Raw genomic sequence first — 9,295 nt, forward strand, 5'->3', positions numbered from 1 at the left:
GTGGGCCTGCGCTGGGAGGGTGCTTATAATAGTCCATACCTTCTCCTAGGGTTTGCGCTGATTGATGATGGCGCGTGTGTGTGCCGTCCTAGCTCTTTTCGTTGACTGTGCCAGAACCCAGGGCATTATGGGAAGAGGCAGTATTGGAGCCAGCACCCACAGCATTATGGGAAGGAGTGTTGAAGCAGGAACCCAGGGCATTGTGGGATAGAGTGCTGAAGCGGGAACCCAGGGCATTGTGGGAAGAAGCAGCTTTGAAATGGGAACCCAGGGCATTATGGGAAGAAGCAGCTTTGGAGCCAAAACCCACAGCATTATGGGAAGGAGTGTTGAAGCGGGAAACCAGGGCATTGTGGGATGGAATGTTGAAGTGTGAACCCAGGGCATTGTGGAAAGAAGTAGCTTTGAAATGGGAACCCAGGGCATTATGGGAAGAAGCAGCTTTGGAGCCAAAACCCACAGCATTATGGGAAGGAGTGTTGAAGTGTGAACCCAGGACATTGTGGGAAGAAGTAGCTTTACAGCAGGAACCCAGGGCATTGTGGGAAACAGCACTGGAGCCAGAACCCATGGTATTATGGGAAGGAGTGTTGAAGCGGGAACCCAGGGCATTATGGGAAGGAGTGTTGAAGCGGGAACCCATGGTATTATGGGAAGGAGTGTTGAAGCGGAAACTCAGGGCGTTATGGGAAGAAGCAGCTTTGAAGCGGGAACCCAGGGCATTGTGGGAAGAAGCAGTACTGGATCCCAGAGCATTATGGGAAGAAGAAACACCCTCATGGACCATATGTTACCTGTCACAGGTATGTCCGCCATTTTCCATCTCTACCTGACCAAGGAAGCCTAACTCCCCCTCATTGGGAGCAGGAATCTTGAAGAGACCCTGAGCCCTGGGCTTGTTGTGATGCCCCCACCTTGGAGCTGGGGCCTGGGGTTCGGGTGGATGGAGCTGAGGGTGAAGCAGGTGAAGTGGGGACACAGGGTGCGCGGACCAGGTGTTTTGTGCTAGGAGGGCGGACTGCTTAGCCACAATAACGCTGAGCTTCCATACTGAAAGCCTGAAGCCAGGGAAGGGGTACGGGAGCGTTGGGTCACACGGACATGTGTGGTGGCAGATCCTGTGCCCTGAAGGTTGGTGGCTCTGCAAGTGTAGAAGCCAGAATCCCCGGCCCGAGCCTCTTCCACATACAAGGTGCTCTCCACCTCCTGCTGCACCTGGCCCTCCCTGTGGACCACAGCAACCCGCTCGCTGGTGTAGGGGGGTCGGCCCTGCTGCGTGGAACAAGAAGGAACTGTCAGTGGGCCCAGGTGCCATCTCTCAAGTACCAGTCAGCAGGCAAGAGGTACTCAGTACTCCTTCAGAGAAAGGGATACACTGTATGTCAGACCCATCTTAAAGCCTTCAAGCTTCACAAGTCCCTTCTATTCAAGAAATATTGGGTTGGGGGAAGACTGGGAATGTGGCTTAGTGGTAGAGTGCTTGCCTAGCATGCATGAAGTGCTGGGTTCAATTCCTCTGTACCACGTCTACACAAAAAGCTGGAAGTGGCGCTGTGGCTCAAGTGGTAGAGTGCTAGCCTTGAGCAAAAGAAGCTCAGGGACAGTGCCTAGGCCCTGAGTTCAAGCCCCAGGACTAGACAAAAAAAAAAGAAAGAAATATAGGCTCACACCTATAATCCTAGCTACTCAGGAGACTGAGATCTGCTTATGTGGTGCTGAGGAATTGAACCCAGGGCCTCATGCATGCTAGGCAAGCACTCTACCACTGAGCTACCTTCCCAGCCCCATTGAGATCTGAAGTTTAAACCCAGCAAGAGCAGATAAATCCAACCAATCTTACCTCCAATGAGCCAAGAGGTGTGGCTTAAGCCAGCCTTCAGAGACAAAGTCAAGTGAGAACTTGAGGTCCTAAGTTCAAGTATTGGTGCACACACAAAGAAGCTCCAAGCTAAGTGCTGGTGGCTCATGCTTGTAATCCTAGCTACTCAGGAGATCTGAGGTTCAAAGCCAGCACCAGCAGGAAAGTCTGTGGGATTTTTTTTTTAATCCCCAGTTAACAACCAGAAAACCAGAAGTGGTGCTGTGGCTCAAAGTGGTAGAGCACCACCCTTGAGCAAAAAAGCTCAGCCCTGATTTTAAGCCCCAAGAACAACAAAGACCGGACCAACAAAAGAAGAAGAAAAAGGGCAGGAGGAAGAAGAGGAGTAGGAGTAGGAAGGGGAGGGGGAGGGGAAGGAAGAGTTTCAGAGGTAATGGCTCAGAACAGCATTTCCTGGTTTGTGGGAATGTCATTAAGTGCTACAACCCCAAAGGAGTTTAAGTATGGATTCCATTATTAGAAATGCTTGGGAAATACATCATAGATGGGAAATACACAGAAGATGGGAAGCAGACTCTAGGTGTTCAGTGAGCATGCATGTTTTGACTCCCACGTGGGTGGTGCTTCTTATAGGAGTGTTTTCCCAAGAATATACTTTTGGGTAATGGAGCAGGATGGGAGGGAATCTTTGGATATTTTTTTTTCCGGTCATGGGGCTTGAACTCTGGGCCTGGGCACTGTCCCTCAGCTCTTCAGATCAAGGCTAGTGCTCTACCACTTGAGCCACAGCACCACTTCAGGCTTTTTCTGCTTCTGTGGTGCTGAGGAATCGAACCCAGGTCCTCATGTATGCGAGGCAAGCACTCTACCACTGAGCCATCTTCCCAGCCAGAACCTTTGGATATTCTGCCACTCTCAGGCACATGCTAGAGGAACAGGCAGCTTAGCCAACACACCATCTTGGTATGTTTCTCCTTATTCCTCATTTTTCTGACAAGTGGGAGGATGATCCTCCACACTTTCTGCCTCCTACAGCCTCATCTCTCTATGTCTTGGCTGGGCGATGACTGGGCCAGTCACTGCATGGATCAGCTTGGGGAGTTCATGATGCACTTGGCTGGCTCACAGAGTAGAAGCCACGCCCCCTTTTGACTCATTACTTTAGTTTCAGCACCAACTACAGTGGCTCATGGCAGGTGCTCAATAATTATTGAATAAATTCCTAACTGGATACATGTATACATTCTTTATCAGTGAACTGAAAAGTAGTTCTAGTTGACAGATGAGGAAACAGAGAGCCAAGTAAAAAACAAAAACAACCCAAAAAAAGAGAAAGAGAAGCAGTGTCAGAGTGGAGACTAGAAGTCACATTCAATGGATTCTAGTCAAGCAGTGGATTTATTCTGAAATGAGTGCTTTTAGCTTTACTCCCAATCCCCCATTCCCACCTCACTCCAGTCCCAACCACCATATATGCATACACACACCCAGTCTCCTCTTATTGTCTACTTACCTTCTGCCCCGGATATTCCCAGCTGAAGTCCACAGCAATCTCTGGCTCACCCAGAACTGTGCAGGTCACATTGAAGTTGTCTCCCAGTTGGACTGATGTGGTTGAAGCTAGGATGGTGGGTTTGGGGGAGGAAGATGGGTCTGCCATGGATAACAGGAGAGAGATGGGGACAGACATATGACAGGTGGTCAGGATGGTTAAATGGATGGCAAGCAAATGGTTGAAGAGATGGATTCATGCGAGGTATGGTCAAACAGAATTAAACAAATGGATGGCATGTTTTAATGGTGGAACAGTTAGATGGTTGAACTGATCAAGGATGTTCGAATGGGGATAAATAAAGGATGGAAAATTGGAGGGGGGGCAAGGCCAATTTGGCATATAATGTTAGCTGGTATTGATAGTTATTGATTGATTGATTGATTAATTGATTGATTGTCAGTCCTGGACTTGAACTCAGGACCTGGCCTCTGTTCTTAAGCCTCTCTGTGCTCAAGGCTAGCACTCTATCACTTCAGCCACAGCGCCACTTCTGGCTTTTCCTGTTTATGTGTTACTGAGGAATCAAACTCAGGGCTTCATGCGTGCTAGGCAAGCACTCTACCACTAAGCCACCTTCCAGGCCCTGTATGTTGGTATGAAAATTCCTAGATTTATTGAATTTCAAGTCCTACCTCCAGGTGTTTTGGCAAGGTCTGGTCAAATGATGTCTCTATCTAGGGCTCACCGGCTGGACATTTCCACCCCCCTCCCCACTCCTGAAAGAATTAATGGAGCCTAGATGAATGAGGAGATGGTTGCACGGGAGAAAGTGAATGGATGAAGGGCTTGATTGACAAGGATGGTTTGCTTTGACTGAGAATACATGGATGGAAAGGTTGAATTGATGCGGGCTAGCTGGATGGCTGATGGGCGGATGGCTGATGGGCTGGCTGTTGTACAGAACCATAGAGATCTCTAAAATGGCTCGTTACACAGAGCATAATTAAATCCATTGAATTGATGGACATACCCCAGATTCAAAGTACCTAAAGGAAATGTCCCTCTCCACATCCTCCCCTTCCTGACCCCGCCCCCCAAACCCCAGGCCCACGTACAATTGACGTAGATGAGCATGTACTTGGTAGAGATTTGTCTCAGGCCACCGAGGCTGGCCAAGCAGAAGAGGGAGCCAGCCAAAGAAGCTTGGGGCCGGTGGATGGTAAAGCCTTTCTTTACATCAAAGGAGATGTCCGTCCCATCCACTGGGATTTCTTCAGGGGGGAATTCCCGATGCAGAGTCACCCGGGCCAGGGGGTTGGTCACCTGACAGGGAAGCAGGACAGGCTGATGAGTGCGTAGCTGCACCACCTGATAATAATCCTCAGTGGGCACAAAGAGTTCCTCTGGGTCTGGGAATGAGGGAGAGAGAAGAATTAAGCTTGCAACAGATTCGTGACTTCCTGATGCTCTAGCACCACCCAGTTCCTTAGTGGGCCTTAAAAACTGTCTTTCTCTGTCTACCTTATTCTCCAAGCTCTCCTCCTCCTCCTCTTTCTCTTCCTCCTCCTCTTCCTCCTCCTCCTGCTCCTCTTTCTTCTACTCCTCCTCCTCCCTGTCCTCCTCCTTGTCCTCCTCCTCTTCTTTTTCTTCTTCTTCTCCCTCCTCTTCCTCATCCTCCTTTTCTTGGTGACAGTCCTGGGGCTTGAACTCAGGGCCTAGGCACTGTCCCTCAGCTTTTGTGCTCAAGGTTAGTGCTCTACTACTTTGAGCCACGACACCATTTCCAGCTTTTTTGGTAGTTAACAGGAGAAAAGAGTCTCACAGACTTTCCTCTCCAGGCTGCTTTGGAATTATAGTCCTTAGATCTTTGCTTTCTGAGTAGCTAGGATTACAGATGTGAGCCATTGATGATACCTGGCACTCTTTCCTGTCTTACAAGGGGTGCTGAAGACAAGCCTACTAGCTGCTATTTCCACATCTGTCTTCAGCTTGCTGTGTGTATGTTTGTGTCTGGGTCTCTGTATGTGCACATGCCTGTAGGTACTAGGACTTGAACTCAGGGCCTGGGCTCTGTCCCTTAGCTTTTTAGCTCAAGGCTGGCACTCTACCATTGGAGTTACAACTCTACTTTTAGCTTTTTGCTGAGTAGTGATATCTGTCAGATTTGTCTATTGAGTCTGGCTTCAAACCATGATCTTCAGATCTTAGCCATCTGAGTCATTAGAATTACAGGTTTGCACTACCAGTGCCTACTGCCATAGTAGTTTGCTTCCTTTCTGTTAATCTTAAGAGAATTGTTTTGCTGAAGAGTTCCTGCTTTGGCTAGATGGCTTGGATAATTACATTTTAGTTACATACATCTCTAAAGTCTCAGAATCAGCCTGCTGATTAAGTCCCCACACTGTATCCCCACCTGTTTACAAAAGTCTGGTACTATTTCCCAGTACTGTTTTTCCAGTGTGACATACAAATTCCCACCCCACTTGCAACAGTTTCATTACACTCCTTCTCAGAAGGTGACTCTCCCCCCAATTCCTGAAGTCCCCCTAACACCTTCATAACACTTCTTTTCAGAACTGACCCTACCCCCAAATTCCCATAGTTGATGTAATATGACCCATGTGACGCCCCATGTGACCCATGTGACTGCCCCCTAACATTCTGCTTAAATTCAGCCTACACCTGTCCATGGTTGCTGCTTTTATTCCTGATTGGAGCAGCCTGGCGGGTCTGGGCCCCCCCCCCCAATAAAGTCTTGAGCCCGTATGGGTCGCTTGCCTCTCATTTCTTACAGCATCCTTTTTTCCTGAGCACTTTAAGACATCCTGTTAGAAGCCCCTTGAATTTTAATTCCATCCTGTTATTTAAGCCACATCCCTTTGCAGATTGTGAATCTGCAATGGGAACCAACCAATGGGAACCAACTGTGAACCAGCCAATGGGAACCAATTGTGAACCAGCCAATGGGAACAGTGGGGCGGGGCCTGCTGGGTGAGGGATTAAAAAGGGTGCAGCCTGCTTGTTCTGTGTCCTTGCTTGCCAGATTTTTGATTGTTGGTGTACCCTTCTGCAGAAGTACATTTTTCTTTGCCAAGTTCCTTTTGAGTTGATGTCTTTATTCCTATGAGATACTCCAACATCCCGAGCTAGTTTTAACACCATGAGAGAGTTATGTTTGGAGGACTTTTAGGGAGGTGGGTTCTTGGAGAGCCTGATTCTAAGGTACCTGTGAAGAAGATGAAAGTCTTTGCCAGGTGTTCCTGACCTTCTGCACACTGCCCATCCTGGCAGTGCCGAGTCCAACAGCTGTATTCACCTGTGTCTGCCCCAGTGGAGTTCACCAGCAGCAGCTGGCTGTGCTGACCAAAGTGCTTGATTCTGAAAGACAGTGAATGAGGCATGCTGGGCATTTTTTGTTAGCTTTTGGGCTTTTTTGCCAATCGTGGGGCTTGAACTCAGGGCCTGGGCCCTTCCCCTGAGCTCTTTTTGCTCAAGGTTAGCACTCTACCACTTTGAGCCACAGCTCCACTTCCAGTTTTTAGGTGGTTAACTATGAGATAAGAGTCTCACGGACTTTCTTGCCTGGCTGGCTTTGAACCTGGATCCTTCGATTTCAGCCTTCTGAGTAGCTAAGATTATATGTGTGAGCCACCAACACCTATGCACAACTTTTCATTGAGCCATCTGCCCCCCATTGACTTTTCCCACAGAATGCAAATGGAATCTCCCAGATACTTTGATGTCCTTGGCACCTTCCTAGTGTACTCTCGTTCAGGCCAGCAAATGCCCTCTAAGTGTCTGTACATGCCAAAGGAGGCAGAATCCCAGGAAATCCCACTTCAAGAGGCTTAAGTCTAGCTGGGGGCAGCTAATATTCTAGCTAATATGAGAGGCCAAAGCTCCCCATCTCAACTGAAAAAGCTGGACGTGGTGGTGTACACCTGTCATCCCAGCTAAAATGAGATAACCATCTAGGCAGTTTCGCCCTAGCCTATTTCGCCATGAGACCTATTAGCTGTGCAGTGGTTTACTTCTTAGTAAACCACTGCACAGCTAATAGGTCTCGTAAACCCATTTTACTGTTTGTGTGTGTGTGGGGGGGACTTGTTTTTTTTTTGTCTTTTTATTTTGGTTGGTCATGAGGCTTGAACTCTGCATCTGGGCGCTGTCCCTCAGCTCTTCAGCTCAAGGCTAGCGCTCTATCACTTGAGCCACAGCGCCACTTCCAGTTTTGTGAGTGGTTTATTGGAGATAAGATTCTCACAGACTTTCCTGCCCAGGTTGGCTTTGAATGGTGATTCTCGGATCTTAGCCTCCTGAGTAGGTAGGATTACAGGCGTGAGCCACCTGCGCCCTGCTTTTTGTTTTTCGCTTTTTGGTTTGTTTGTTTTCTTTTGGTTGTTGTGGGGCTTGAACTCTGGGCTTGGGTGCTGTCCCTCAGCTCTTCAGCTCAAGGCAAACACTCTACCACTTGAGCTATACCGCCACTTCCCGTTTTCTAGTGGTTTATTGGAGATAAGAGTCTCTTGGACTTTCCTGCTTTTCTAGTGGTTTATTGGAGATAAGAGTCTCTTGGACTTTCCTTCCCAGGCTGGCTTTGAACTGTGATACTCAGATCTCAGCCTCCTGAGTAGCTAGGATTACAAGCATCAGCCACCAGTGCCTGGCTTTGTTTTGTTTTTGTTTTTGTTTTTGAGGGGAGGGATTTAGCTATAGTTGTACCCTACCCTGATAGGATACCCAGTGTGGGATGTGAGCCATGGTGAGTTTGGGAAACATATATCAGGGTGCTCATAGAATGACTCCCCAGGTACCTGTGGCTGACAGATACCTGGACTCTTTACACTTTCCCTAGAATCCTAGCTGGGAAGGTGGCTTAGTGGTAGAGTGCTTGCCTAGCATGCATGAAGCCCTGGGTTCGATTCCTCAGTACCACATACACAGCAAAAACCAGAAGCGGCGCTGTGGCTCCAGTGGTAGAGTGCTAGCCTTGAGCAAAAGAAGCTCAGGGACAGTGCTCAGGCCCTGAGTTCAAGCCCCAGGACTGGCAAAAAAAAAAAAAAAAGTTTTCCCAGAATCCTCCATACTATACCTCAGGCGCCCCTCGGCCTCCGCCTCCTCCTCCAGGTATTTGGGCATCCTCCAGCGCACGGCCTGCCCCCGGCACCGCAGTGCCAGTGGCTCACCAGCCCGCACACTCAGACAGTCTTCCACCTTCTGGAACCCGCCTTTCCCTACTCCCCACGTCAGGATGGAGGGGTGTGGGGAACTTGAAACCATAGGAACTGAAGCTGTCTTCAACCTCTGTGGCTTGTGGCTGTGGAGGGAAGGGGGTTTTCTTTGGCCTGGAGTTCTCGAAGAAGCCTTCTCCTCATTGAAGGTGGTTGCTTTGAGGCCTTTCTTTTGCTGAGCCTTTGGGGCTCTTCTGGGCTCCTGGGTTTCAGCTGCAGAGAGGAAGGGAGTATGGTCTCATGTTCGAAGATTTTCTTTTTTAATCTAATTTTATTTTATTTTGGGGGGGGGCAGTTCTGGGGCTTGAACTCAGGGCCTGGACGATGTCCCTCAGCTCTTCAGCTCAAGGTTAGCGCTCTACCACTTGAGCCACAGCGCCACTTCCGGCTTTTTGCTTATGTGGTGTTGAGGAATCTAACCCAGGACCTCAGGCATGCCAGGCAAGCACTCTACCACTGAGCCACCTTCCCAGCCCAGTACATTTCTTTTTGGACAGTGTTACCCCTTCCCTACCTCTCTCCCAGTTTTTCCCTCCTATCCCCATCCACAAATTGTATAGTTCTTTTTCTTTTTTGGGGGGTCTGGTCATGGGGCCTGAACTCTGAGCCTGGGCTCTGTCCCTCAGCTTTTCAACTCAAGGCTAGCCTTCTACCACTTGAGCCACAGCGCCACTTCGGCTTTTTTCTTTTTGCTTATGTGGTGCTGAGGAATTGAACCCAGGGCCTCATGCATGCAAGGCAAGCACTCTA

Source organism: Dipodomys merriami, unplaced genomic scaffold, assembly GCF_024711535.1.
Source record: "Dipodomys merriami isolate MVZ:Mamm:240054 unplaced genomic scaffold, mDipMer1.0.p SCAF_151, whole genome shotgun sequence".
NCBI classification, from domain to species: domain Eukaryota; kingdom Metazoa; phylum Chordata; class Mammalia; order Rodentia; family Heteromyidae; genus Dipodomys; species Dipodomys merriami.